Genomic DNA, 12578 nt, shown 5'->3' with positions numbered 1-12578 from the left:
AAAAGAGGCAATGCGAAATAAAAGGCAGAATCTGTCAAAACAGAACAGTCCGTAAAGACGAATTTTAAAGTGGCACCAGACTTGCTCAGATGAAAATGCCCAAATTGAATGAAAGTTGCGTACATATCTGAGGATCACGCACGTAAATTGGCAGATTTTTCTGAGTTACCTACAGAGAATTAGGCCCAGATTCGTGACAGACAGAAATCTGTTTCTCCGCAGTTCTCCAAATCTAGTATCAACCCTACTATCAAAGACTTTACTTGGCACAACAATGCAATAAAATAAGATAAGGAGAGGTTGCTACAGTAGTAACAACTTCCAAGACTCAAATACAAAATAAAACTACTGTTACAAAATAAACACATGGGTTATCTCCCAAAAAGTTCTTTCTTTATAGCCATTAAGATAGGCTCAGCAATTTTAATGATGCTCTCCCAAGAAATAGTAGTTGAAGCAAAAGAGAGCATCAAGAAGCAAATTCAAAACAAATTTAAATCTAACCCACTTCCTATGCATAGGAATCTTGTAAATAAACAAGTTCATGAAGAGCAAAGTAACAAGCATAGGAAGATAAAACCAGTGTAGCTTCAAAAATTTCAGCATATAGAGAGGTGTTTTAGTAACATGAAAATTTTTAAAACCATATTTTCCTCTCTCATAATAATTTTCAGAGACATCATGAACAAACTCAACAATATAAGTATCACATAAAGCATTCTTATTCACATGCATAAAAGTATCATTACTCTCCACATAAGCATAATCAATTTTATTAGTTGTAGTGGGAGCAAATTCAACAAAGTAGCTATCATTATTATTCTCATCATCAAATATAGGAGGCATATTGTAATCATAATCAAATTTATCCTCCATAACAGGCGGTACTAAAAGACCAATATCATTATAATCATCATAAATAGGAGGCAAAGTATCATCAAAGTAAATTTTCTCCTCAATGCTTGGGGGACTAAAAATATCATGCTCATCAAAGCCAGCTTCCCCAAGCTTAGAATTTTCCATATCATTAGCAACAATGGTGTTCAAAGCGTTCATACTAATATGTTCCATAGGTTTTTTAATTTTCGCATCAAACCATCCATATCTTAAATCAGGAAATAGAATAAGAAGCTCATTGTTGTCCATTATGCCTAACTAGTGTAAACAAGAAACAAAAAGATGCAATTGCAGGATCTAAAGGAAATAGCTTCGAGCACACACACAACGGCAACAGAAAAGTACTTAGTTACCTGGGACCGGAGTATGAGTGCCTTTTACCTTTCCTCCCCGGTAACGGCGCCAGAAAAGTGCTTGATGTCTACGGGTGCTTCTATTCTTGTAGACAGTGTTGGGCCTCCAAGAGCAGAGGTTTGTAGAACAGCAGCAAGTTTCCCTTAAGTGGATCACCCAAGGTTTATCGAACTCAGGGAGGAAGAGGTCAAAGATATCCCTCTCAAGCAACCCTGCAACCACAAAGCAAGAAGTCTCTTGTGTCCCCAACACACCTAATAGGTGCACTAGTTCGGCGAAGAGATAGTGAAATACAAGTGGTATGAATGAATATGAGCAGTAGTAACGGCGCTAGAAAAGTGCTTGCTGGCGTGCAGTTGATGGTAGTAATATTGCAGGCAGTATAAATGCAGTAAAACAGTAAACAAGCAGCGATAGCAGTATTTAGGAACAAGGCCTAGGGATCATACTTTCACTAGTGGACACTCTAAACATTGATCACATAACAGAATAAATAGATAGATGCTAGACTCTACACCCTCTTGTTGGATGATGAACACCAATAACTGTGTAGGATTACACGAACCCTCAATGCCGGAGTTAACAAGCTCCACAATATTCAATGTTCATATTTAAATAACCTTAGAGTGCATAACAGATCAACATAACCAAACCAAGTACTAACATAGCATGCACACTGTCACCTTCACACTACGAAAGGAGGAATAGATCACATCAATACTATCATAGCAATAGTTAACTTCATAATCTACAAGAGATCACAATCATAGCCTACGCCAAGTACTACACGATGCACACACTGTCACCATTACACCGTGCAGGAGGAATAAACTACTTTAATAACATCACTAGAGTAGCACACAGATATATTGTGATACAAAACACATTGCAATCATAAAGAGATATAAATAAGCACTTCACTATGCCATTCATAACAGTGAATAAGTATTCTGTGAAATATAGCCTAAGAGACCCACACGGTGTACACACTGTCACCTTTACACACGTGGGACAAGGAGTCTCCGGAGATCACATAAGTAAAATCCACTTGACTAGCATAATGACATCTAGATTACAAGCATCATCATATGAATCTCAATCATGTAAGGCAGCTCATGAGATTATTGTATTGAAGCACATAGGAGAGAGATGAACCACATAGCTACCGGTACAGCCCCGAGCCTCGATGGAGAACTACTCCCTCCTCATGGGAGACAGCAGCGTTGATGAAGATGGCGGTGGTGTCGATGGAGGAGCCTTCCGGGGGCACTTCCCCGTCCCGGCGGCGTGCCGGAACAGAGACTCATGTCCCCCAGATCTTGGCTTCGCGATGGCGGCGGCTCTGGAAGGTTTTCTCTGGTTTCGTCAAACGTGGTAGGGTTTTCGTGACGGAGACTTTAAGTAGGCGGAAGGGCAAGGTCGGTGGAGTCCTGGTGGGGCCACACACTAGGCCGGCGCGGCCAGGGCTTGGGCCGCGCCGCCCTACTGTGTCCCCACCTCGTGGCCCCACTTCGTTTCCCCTTCGGACTTCTGGAAGCTTCGTGGAAAAATAGGACCCTGGGCGTTGATTTCGTCCGATTCCGAGAATATTTCCTTACTAGGATTTCTGAAACCAAAAACAGCAGAAAACATCAACTGGCCCTTCGGCATCTCGACAATAGGTTAGTTCCGGAAAACGTATAATAATGACATAAAGTATGCATAAAACATGTAGATATCATCAATAATGTGGCATGGAACATAAGAAATTATCGATACGTCGGAGACGTATTAGGCACAAAGGTAAAGAAGCGAACCTATCATCGAACGGTAGAGCTTGGATCCACCTCCTTGCCGGTCTCGTCAAGGGAGAGTTGACACTTGAGATGCATCGGAGTTCCAATGCCTTTGGCATCCTTCATGTCAAAGCGCTTGAGCATGTCTTGGAGGTACTTCGCTTGATTGATGAAGGTGCCTTGTCGCATTTGCTTGATCTCGAACCCAAGGAAGTACTTGAGTTCACCCATCATTGACATCTCAAACGGATGGACTCAAGCCTTGCAACAGGTGCAAAGGTTTCACCAAAGTCCACGCCTTCAACTTGAGAATAGCCTTGTGCCACCAATCTTGCTTTGTTGCGGATGACGATGCCATGTTCATCTTGCTTGTTCTTGAAGACCCATTTGGTGCTGATAACATTGCGGCAATGATCGGGTCGCTTCATGAGAGTCCACACATCATTCCTCTTGAAGTTGTTGAGTTCCTCTTGCATTGCAATCAACCAATCGGGATCTTCAAGCGCATCATTAACCTTGAGTGGTTCCACCATAGAGACAAAGGCGTGGTGCTCACAAAAGTTTGCTAGTTGCCTCCGGGTGGTTACTTTGCTCTTTAGATCACCAATGACATTACGAAAAGAATGGGACTTTAGGCGCAAGTGTCTTGTAGTAGGATCTTCACGGCGAGTATCTGCTAAAGGAGTAGATTCTTGTAGGTCCTCTTGGCTTTCATCACGGTTTAGGTCCTCGCCTTGACCTTCATTGTTTTTGAAAGGTGCATCATCATCATCATCATGAGAGCCGGATGACTCGGGGGTACTAGGAATGGGATTGTCCATAAAGATCATCCCCGAGCAATTCGGAGAAGAACTTGAAGCTTGGCCTTGGTCACTTGATGTTGGTTGTTGAGGTAGATGAGCTTGTGGTAGATGTTGTTCTTGAGCTTGTTGTGGTGAGCTTCCACTTGATTGTTGTTGTAGTTGTTGAGGTTGTATTTGAGGTTGTTGTAGAGGTTGGCTTGCACTTGTATGATCAACGGAAGAAGCTTGGCCTTGTGGTGTAGATGGCTCCACTTGGGTGGAACTTGGTCCTTCCCCAGTACTCATAGAAGGTAGCTCTTGAGGTCGGCGAATGCCAACACCCATCCTTCCTATGGCATCCGGGGGAATTGCATCTCCTTTCTCACAAGAAGCACTTCGCTCCTCCAAAGATCTATCATCTTCATCGAATGTCACATCACAAGATTCTACAACTCGCCCATTTGACTTGTTGAAGACTCTATAGGCGTGAGAATCCGTAGCATAGCCAACAAAAATTCCTTCTTGAGCTCTTGAATCAAACTTGGATAGACGTGTGTCTTTGACAAGCACATAGCATTTACATCCGAAGACCTTGAAATATGACACATTGGGCTTGTTGCCTGTGAGAATCTCATATGGTGTCTTCTCTAGACCTTTGAGAAAGTAGAGACGATTAGTAGCATGGCATGCGGTAGAGATAGCTTCCGCCCAAAATTGTAGTTAGACTTATACTCCATCATCATGGTCCGAGCGGCTTCGATCAAGGTTCGATTCTTCCTTTCGGCGACCCCATTTTGTTGGGGAGTATATGGCGTGGAGTATTGATGTTGGATTCCTTCTTCGCCGAGGAAGTCATCCAAGGTGTAGTTCTTGAACTCCGTTCCATTGTCGCTCCTTATTGCGAGGATCTTGGTGTCGTACTTGCATTGAACTTGATTGGCAAACTCCATCATGGTCCGTTGAGTCTCACTCTTGTACTTGAAGAAGAATACCCAACAATAGCATGAATAATCATCAACAATGACAAGGCAATACTTCTTTCCTCCAAGACTTTCATGAGACGGTGGACCGAAGAGATCAACATGTAGGAGCTCCAAGCATTTTGTGGTAGAGATGATTGTCTTGGCCTTGTGAGGAGCTCCATGCATTTTTCCTTGTACGCAAGCCCTACAAACACGATCATTGCAAAATGAGACATCTTCTTTTAGTCCAAGAATGTGGCCACCCTTGTGGAGACTTTGCAAAGTCCTCATGTTGACATGGTCTAGTCGGCGATGCCATAACCAACCCTTGTCACCTTTGGCGAATTGGCAAAGAGCGGAAGATGTTGTCTTTCTGGAGAAATCAACAACATACAATCCGTTCTCTACATATCCAACAAAGGCTACACGGAATGTCTTGCTCCACAAGAGGACCACCATATGTTCATCAAAGAAAGTACATAGTCCCATACGAGCAATTTGATGAACGGAGAGTAAATTGTAACCAAGGGTCTCTACAATGAGGACATTCACAAGTGAGATGTCGGGTGTTACCACCACCTTGCCAAGACCCAATACCTTAGAGCACGTGTTGTCGCCATATGAAATGGTAGAGTGAGAAGGCTCGAGGTCGACAACAATATTCTTTCTTACGGTCATATGACTGGTGGCTCCACTATCAACCACCCACTTAGCGCCACCGAAAGCATAGTCCTACAAGGAATCAAGTCTTGGATTTAGGTACCCATTTTTTAATGGGTCCTATCATGTTAGTAACAAGGGGTTTGGGAACCCAAATAGTCCAATCAACATTGTCCTCTTGAGGACCAATAAAGTGAGCACGAATATGTCCATAGTAATCAACAAAAAGAACATGAGAGGGGTTGTTAGAGCCGGCGAAACCCTTCGAGGCGGAGTTGAATACTCCATCCCTTCTTGAGCTTGCATCACTTTCCTCATGGTTGATCTCCATGTTCTCCTTGTTCTTCTTCTTCTTGGTCCTCCTATTCCTCTTTCTCTTTGGCTTGGTAGCGACTCCTCCTTCATTACAAGAGCCCTCTTTGGCTCCATCTTTGGCTTCAATGACTACTTCCAAGTACTTGGCTTGAACTTGGAGTCTATCAATTTTTTCCTTCAAACGATTGACTTCATCTTCATGCTCCGGGTGAGGGTGAGTGATATCAAACACTTGGACTTCCTTTGCCTTGTTCACCCAGAAATGTTCCATCAAAGCTTCTTCTTGGAGAGAGTTCATCTTCATGAGTAGACGCTTGTCACTCTCCATCTTGGCAATGTCACTTTCATGGGTGCAACATGCACGGTCCTTGCTCAAGGGAAAGTACTCCTTCAATGCTTCCTCTTGCATGGAATTGACCTCCATGAGTTTGGCTTCGCTTCTCTTCAAGGTGGCTATCTCTGCCTCATGATCACAACAAGTGACCTTCTCTTTACTCATGCGGAGGCATTCCATCAAAGACTCTTCTTGCATGCTAATCAAACTCAATAGCTTGGCCTTGGTGGTCTCAAGAGTGGAAATTTCTTCTTCATGATTGCAACATGAGGTCTTCTCCTTGCACAAGCGGTAATACTCATCCAAGGCTTCTTCTTGAAGAGCATTGACCTCCAAGAGAAGAGCATTGTGCTTTCTCAAGGAAGCAACTTGATCAACAAGCTCGTCATGGCAAGAGATGGGGTCTTCCTCATCTTTCTCCTTGTTGGTTTCCTCGAGAGAAAGCATCTTCTTCTTGAGCTCACCCATCGAACCAAGAGCATGATCTCGGTTCTTGGTGAGTTGGGAGATAATAGCATTGTTGGAGTCTTCAAGGGTGATGACACTAGCTTCAAGATACATGCGCAAGTTTTGTTCCTCTTCAAGTGCTTGACTGAGAGAGGCAATCTCATTTGCCGCCTCCCTTTCAAGCCTCTCCTTCTCCTCTAAAAGGTCTTGAGCCGCACCAACTTGGGCCAAGAGAGCCCCAACATGAGTCTTGGTATCCCCTTGCATGTTAGTGAGAAAAGAATCCAAACCCACAATCTCACGCTTAATGGTGAAACTAGTGGCATCATCAATAGATAAGGCATTAGTTGAAGATGAGAGTTTGGAAGGGGGTTCTACCTCCGTGGATACCTTTACCATAAGGCAATGGGCGTTGTTGGTGATGAGGTTCTCATTAGGAGAGTCGAAGAGGGAGATAGAGGTAGTGGTAATGGCGATGGCGGCCACTCCCTCTCCTTCCTTGTTGGAGCTCTTGTCCTCATGTTCTTCATCCTCATCGGAGGAGTACTCTTCTCGAATGATAAAGGCTCTAGGCTTCTTGGTGAAGGAGACCTTGTCGTCATCGGGCTTGGAGCGGAACTTGGAGAATCCTTTGGAGAGTGACTTGAACTTTTCCTTGCGGACAAGCCTTCCACCATTATCTTCCCTTCTCTCAAAGATACAATCCGCGACAAAATGATTCTTGTCGCCGCAATTGTAGCATGTTCTCCCCCTTTGCCCCTCCCTTGGGCTCTTGGAGAAGCTTCTTGGGGAATCACGTGATCTTCTTGGTCTTGTTCTTCGGGACTTGTTTCCCTCCCAAAATTTCTTGGCGGCGAGAGCCATGTGCTCATGATAGTTGGTCTTGAGATAATCCGGACCCCACTCAATGGGATCCTCATCGCTTTCACTAGCCTCATGAACCTTCATCTTCAATGCAAGGTTGGGCTTGCGGGTGTTGTGGGCGCGAGCAACAAGATCCTCCGCATTCTTCTTGGAGATCTCCAAAGCGATGACTTCGCTAAGAACTTCATCGGATGTCATAGCACGGAAGGAGGCGTTTTGGCGGATGGCCGTCAACTTCACTTCCTCATAAGGGAGGAGAGTGTTGTAGAACTTGCGCTTGATCCAATGTTCATCCACAAACTTTGCTCCAAGATCTTGCATTTGTACGGCGAGAGCGATGAGGCGCCGATACATTTCTTCGGGGGTTTCTCCTTCATTCATGATGAAGTTGTCGGCCATGTTGTTCACTACATCAAAACGAGAGCTTTGGATGCTCTCATTTCCGAGGAAGAGCTTGTCGAGTTTATCCCATGCTTCCTTGGCGGTCTTGAGCGAGCAGATATGAGCGCGGTCCTTGGGCGTGACGGCCATGTGAATCATGTTGATAGCGTTGGCGTTGAGTTGGTAATCCACCACATCTCTTCTTGTCAAGATCTTTGGGTCTTGTGGTGAGTAGCCCTCCTCGATGATGCGCCAAAGCTCGGTAGATGCGCTGCGCACGTGAGAACGCATTAAGAATTGCCAATTTTCAAAGCTATTTGATTCAAGTAACGGTGGTGAACCATGCGACAAGATATGTGGCATAGGTATTGGAATGTTTATGGTGTAATAACTTGGTGGTGGAACCTCATGATTACCCCCTAGACGTTCCGCAACCGGTGTCTCATCCTTCCCCTTTGTTGAAGTGCCGGTCTCCCCAAGCCCTTCCTTTTGTGGATCTTCTGTCGATTGCGCGACAAAATCAACAAGAGGAAATTGGTTAACTTTTGGCGGGGGATCCTCGGCACTTGCCTTAGGATCTACGATAGGGGTTGGTTTTTGAGCAACCAACTCCATCATCATTGCCTTCATTTGGTTGACGATGGATGACTCCAATTTCTTGAGGTCATCCAACATAGCCATTGTGCTATCGACGGGAGATGATGGAGCGGGTGGCACAAGGGAAGGTGACCCATTCACAACCATCTCTTGTTCGGCCATTTCTTAGGCGGTAAAGCCCGAGCAAGAAAACCTTGCTCTGATACCACTTGAATGGATCGTAGCGAACAAGAGGGGGACGGGTGAATGGACGCTACGTCAAGTTTTAGTCTTTTTCAATTTTAACGGTGCAGAAGGTAAAGGTGATTGCTTTAGCGGTGTTGGTGTTCCTACAATGATCCTAGACAAGTGCAACAAGCAAAGGAACAAGCAAGATAGTAAGAGTAAGGAGCGGGACAACCGGATGGCGCAGAGACGAGGCGAGGTTTGTTTCCCGCAGTTCCTCTCACAAAAGAGAGTACATCTGCATTGAGGAGGTGCTAGCCTCACACAAGAGGCTAGGCGGCCACACCACGAAGGAAGGCCTCACCTTCTTCCTCGAGAGAGCTCCACAAAGGGGCTCCCCCTTCTCCACTATGGCACCGGTCGAGGCGGTGATTCCTTCACAAGGTTGGGGCGAGCTCCACACCACAAGGAGGCTCCCAACTACCTATGGAGCTAGCACAACACCAAGCTAGCCTCCATAGGTGCACTTTCTCCAAGATCCCACCATAGGAACCCTAACACCAAGATCGACTAAGGACTAGGAAGTATTGGTGAAATCTCTCTTGGTAGAACTATAGATCGGGGTCTCCTCCACCACTCCTCAAAATTTGGGCAAGATTGGTTGGATGGTTGGGGAGATCCTCAAGGTTTAAGCTCAGCAACAATGGAGGAGAGAGAGAGGAGAGATAAAATCGTGTTGGGGAAGAAGGGCCCTTTAAATAGGCCCCCCGAAATCCAACTGTTATCTGCAGTTTTTGCCTAAGCGGTACTACCGCTTTGGGAAGCGGTACTACCGCCCTAGATTCGAAATCCCACAGAACTTATCCACGTGGACACATAGCGGTACTACCGCTCGTGGTACCGCAATGGGGTCCAAACCTTACTGGATCCAAAGAGGTACCGAAGCGGTACCAGAGCGATACGGTCGTAACTTCGTTACGGTACTTAAGCGATACCTCGGGCGGTACTACCGCTCTCAAGCGGTACTACCGCTCAAGGTACCGTAAAGGTACCATAACCTGTTCTGAGGGACGAAACCAGCGCAGAACTCCAGAGCGGTACCATGGGGCGGTACTAGTAGGGGTAGCGGTACTACCGCTACTAGTACTGGTAGTACCGGCCTGACAAAAACTGCTCTCTCCTCTTTTCCTCTCCAACCATGTTACCTCGCGATACACACACAAAACCAGAAAACCTATAAGCTACGCTTCAGTCCTCCGATCTTGACGTGTCCAGCGAGATCACCGTGCACTTGCAAATCTAACAAGAATACTCAAAGAACACGGTGAGATTGTTCAAGTGTTGTCATCAAACACACAAAACCCGGGGATTAGACTTTGGTCTTTCAAACATGTTCATCATATCATCTATATGATTCATGCTTAACCTTTCGGTCTTCCATGTTCCGGGGCCATGTTTGTACATGCTAGGCTCGTCAAGTCAAACCCTAGTTTCCGCATGTGCAAATCTGGCTTGCACCCTTTGTATGCACACGTTGAGTCTATCACACCCGATCATCACGTGATGCTTCGAAACAACGAGTCTTAGCAATTGTGCTAACTAAGGACGAACACTTTATTATCTTGATCTTTAGTGAGAGGGATCATCTTATAATGCTACCGTCGCGATCTAAGCAATATAAGATGCATAAAAGGATTAACATCACATGCAATTCATAATGTGATATGATATGGCCCTTTAGTCTTTGCGCCTTTGATCTTCATCTCCAAGCACGAATATGATCTCCATCATCAACGGGCATGATCTCCATCATCGTCGGCGTAGCATCAAGGTCCATGGCACCGTCATCATGGTTGTTCACCACATGTAGCAACTATTACAACTACTTTGAAATAATACTACAACATGAAATATAAAGAGAACCATAGGGCTCCTGTCGGTTGCCACAATACAATAATGATCATCTCATACATATTCATCATCACATCATGGCCATATCACATCACCAAACCCTGCAAAAACAAGTTAGACGCCTCTAATCTGGTTTGCATATTTTACGTGGTTTAGGGTTTTCGAGTAAGATCCAATCTACCTACGAACATGAACCACAACGCTAATACTAGTGTTGTCAATTCAAATAGTAAATTGAATCAAAACTATGAGACAGACACGCGCAAAGCCACTTATGGAATACAAGTTGCATGTCGAGCGTGGAGCAAGTCTCATGAACGCGATCATGTAAAGTTAGCCCGGGCCGCTTCATCCCACCATACCGCAAGATGCAAAGTACATATAACAAGAGACAACAAAAGCATCAATGCCCACAAAACCATTGTGTTCTACTCGTGCAACCAATCTATGCATAGACACGGCTCTGATACCACTGTAGGGATTCATAGCATCGAAAACAAAAAATTCCTACCACGAGAATGAATAACAAGCCAAGATCTAATCTAGTAGATGGTAGCAACGAGGTGAAGATCAACATACCCTCGAAGATCGCTAAGCGTTAACGAGATAAATCTCGTGGTGGATGTAGTCGATCACTTGCCGCTTTCAAAAGCGCGTAGAAGATCTTGACGGTGCCATAGTCGGGCAGCACTGATACGTCCCAAACGTATCTATAATTTCTTATGTTCCATGCTACTTTTATGATGATACTCACATATTTTATACACATTATATGTCATTATTATGCATTTTCCGGCACTAACCTATTGACGAGATGCCGAAGAGCCAGTTGCTGTTTTCTGCTATTTTTGGTTTCAGAAATCCTACAAAGGAAATATTCTCGGAATTGGACGAAATCAATGCCTGATGGCGTGTAACTCACACGTTCGTTGGGAACCCCAAGAGGAAGGTATGATGCGCACAGTAGCAAGTTTTCCCTCAGAAAGAAACCAAGGTTTATCGAACCAGGAGGAGCCAAGAAGCACGTTGAAGGTTGATGGCGGCGGGATGTAGTGCGGCGCAACACCAGGGATTCCGGCGCCAACGTGGAACCTGCACAACACAACCAAAGTACTTTGCCCCAACGAAACAGTGAGGTTGTCAATCTCACCGGCTTGCTGTAACAAAGGATTAACCGTATTGTGTGGAAGATGATTGTTTGCGAAAACAAGAAACAAGTATTGCAGTAGATTGTATGCGATGTAAAGAATAGGACCGGGGTCCACAGTTCACTAGAGGTGTCTCTCCCATAAGATAAAAGCATGTTGGGTGAACAAATTACAGTCGGGCAATTGACAAATAGAGAGAGCATAACAATGCACATACATGTCATGATAAATATAGTGAGATTTAATTGGGCATTACGATAAAGTACATAGACCGCTATCCAGCATGCATCTATGCCTAAAAAGTCCACCTTCAGGTTATCATCCGAACCCCCTCCAGTATTAAGTTGCTAACAACAGACAATTGCATTAAGTATTGCGCGTAATGTAATCAGTGACTACATCCTCGAACATAGCACCGGCAACAGCACATCCATAACCTTAGAGGTTCTTGTCACCCCTCCAGATTCACGGAGACACGAACCCACTATCGAGCATAAATACTCCCTCTTGGAGTTACTAGCATCAACTTGGCCAGAGCCTCTACTAATAACGGAGAGCATGCAAGATCATAAACAACACATAGGTAATAACTTGATAATTAACATAACATAGTATTCTCTATCCATCGGATCCCGACAAACACAACATATAGAATTACAGATAGATGATCTTGATCATGTTAGGCAGCTCACAAGATCCGACAATGAAGCACAATGAGGAGAAGACAACCATCTAGCTACTGCTATGGACCCATAGTCCAGGGGTGAACTACTCACTCATCACTCCGGAGGCGACCATGGCGGTGAAGAGTCCTCCGGGAGATGAATCCCCTCTCCGGTAGGGTGCCGGAGGAGATCTCCAGAATCCCCCGAGATGGGATTGGCGGCGGCGGCGTCTCAGTAAGGTTTTCCGTATCGTGGCTCTCGGTACTGGGGGTTTCGCGACGGAGCCTATTTGTAGGCGGAAGGGCAGGTAAAGAGGCGGCA

This window comes from Lolium perenne, chromosome 1 (genome assembly GCF_019359855.2).
Source record: "Lolium perenne isolate Kyuss_39 chromosome 1, Kyuss_2.0, whole genome shotgun sequence".
NCBI lineage: Eukaryota > Viridiplantae > Streptophyta > Magnoliopsida > Poales > Poaceae > Lolium > Lolium perenne.
The sequence above is the reverse complement of the archived record's forward strand: the minus strand, read 5'-3'. Positions refer to the sequence as shown.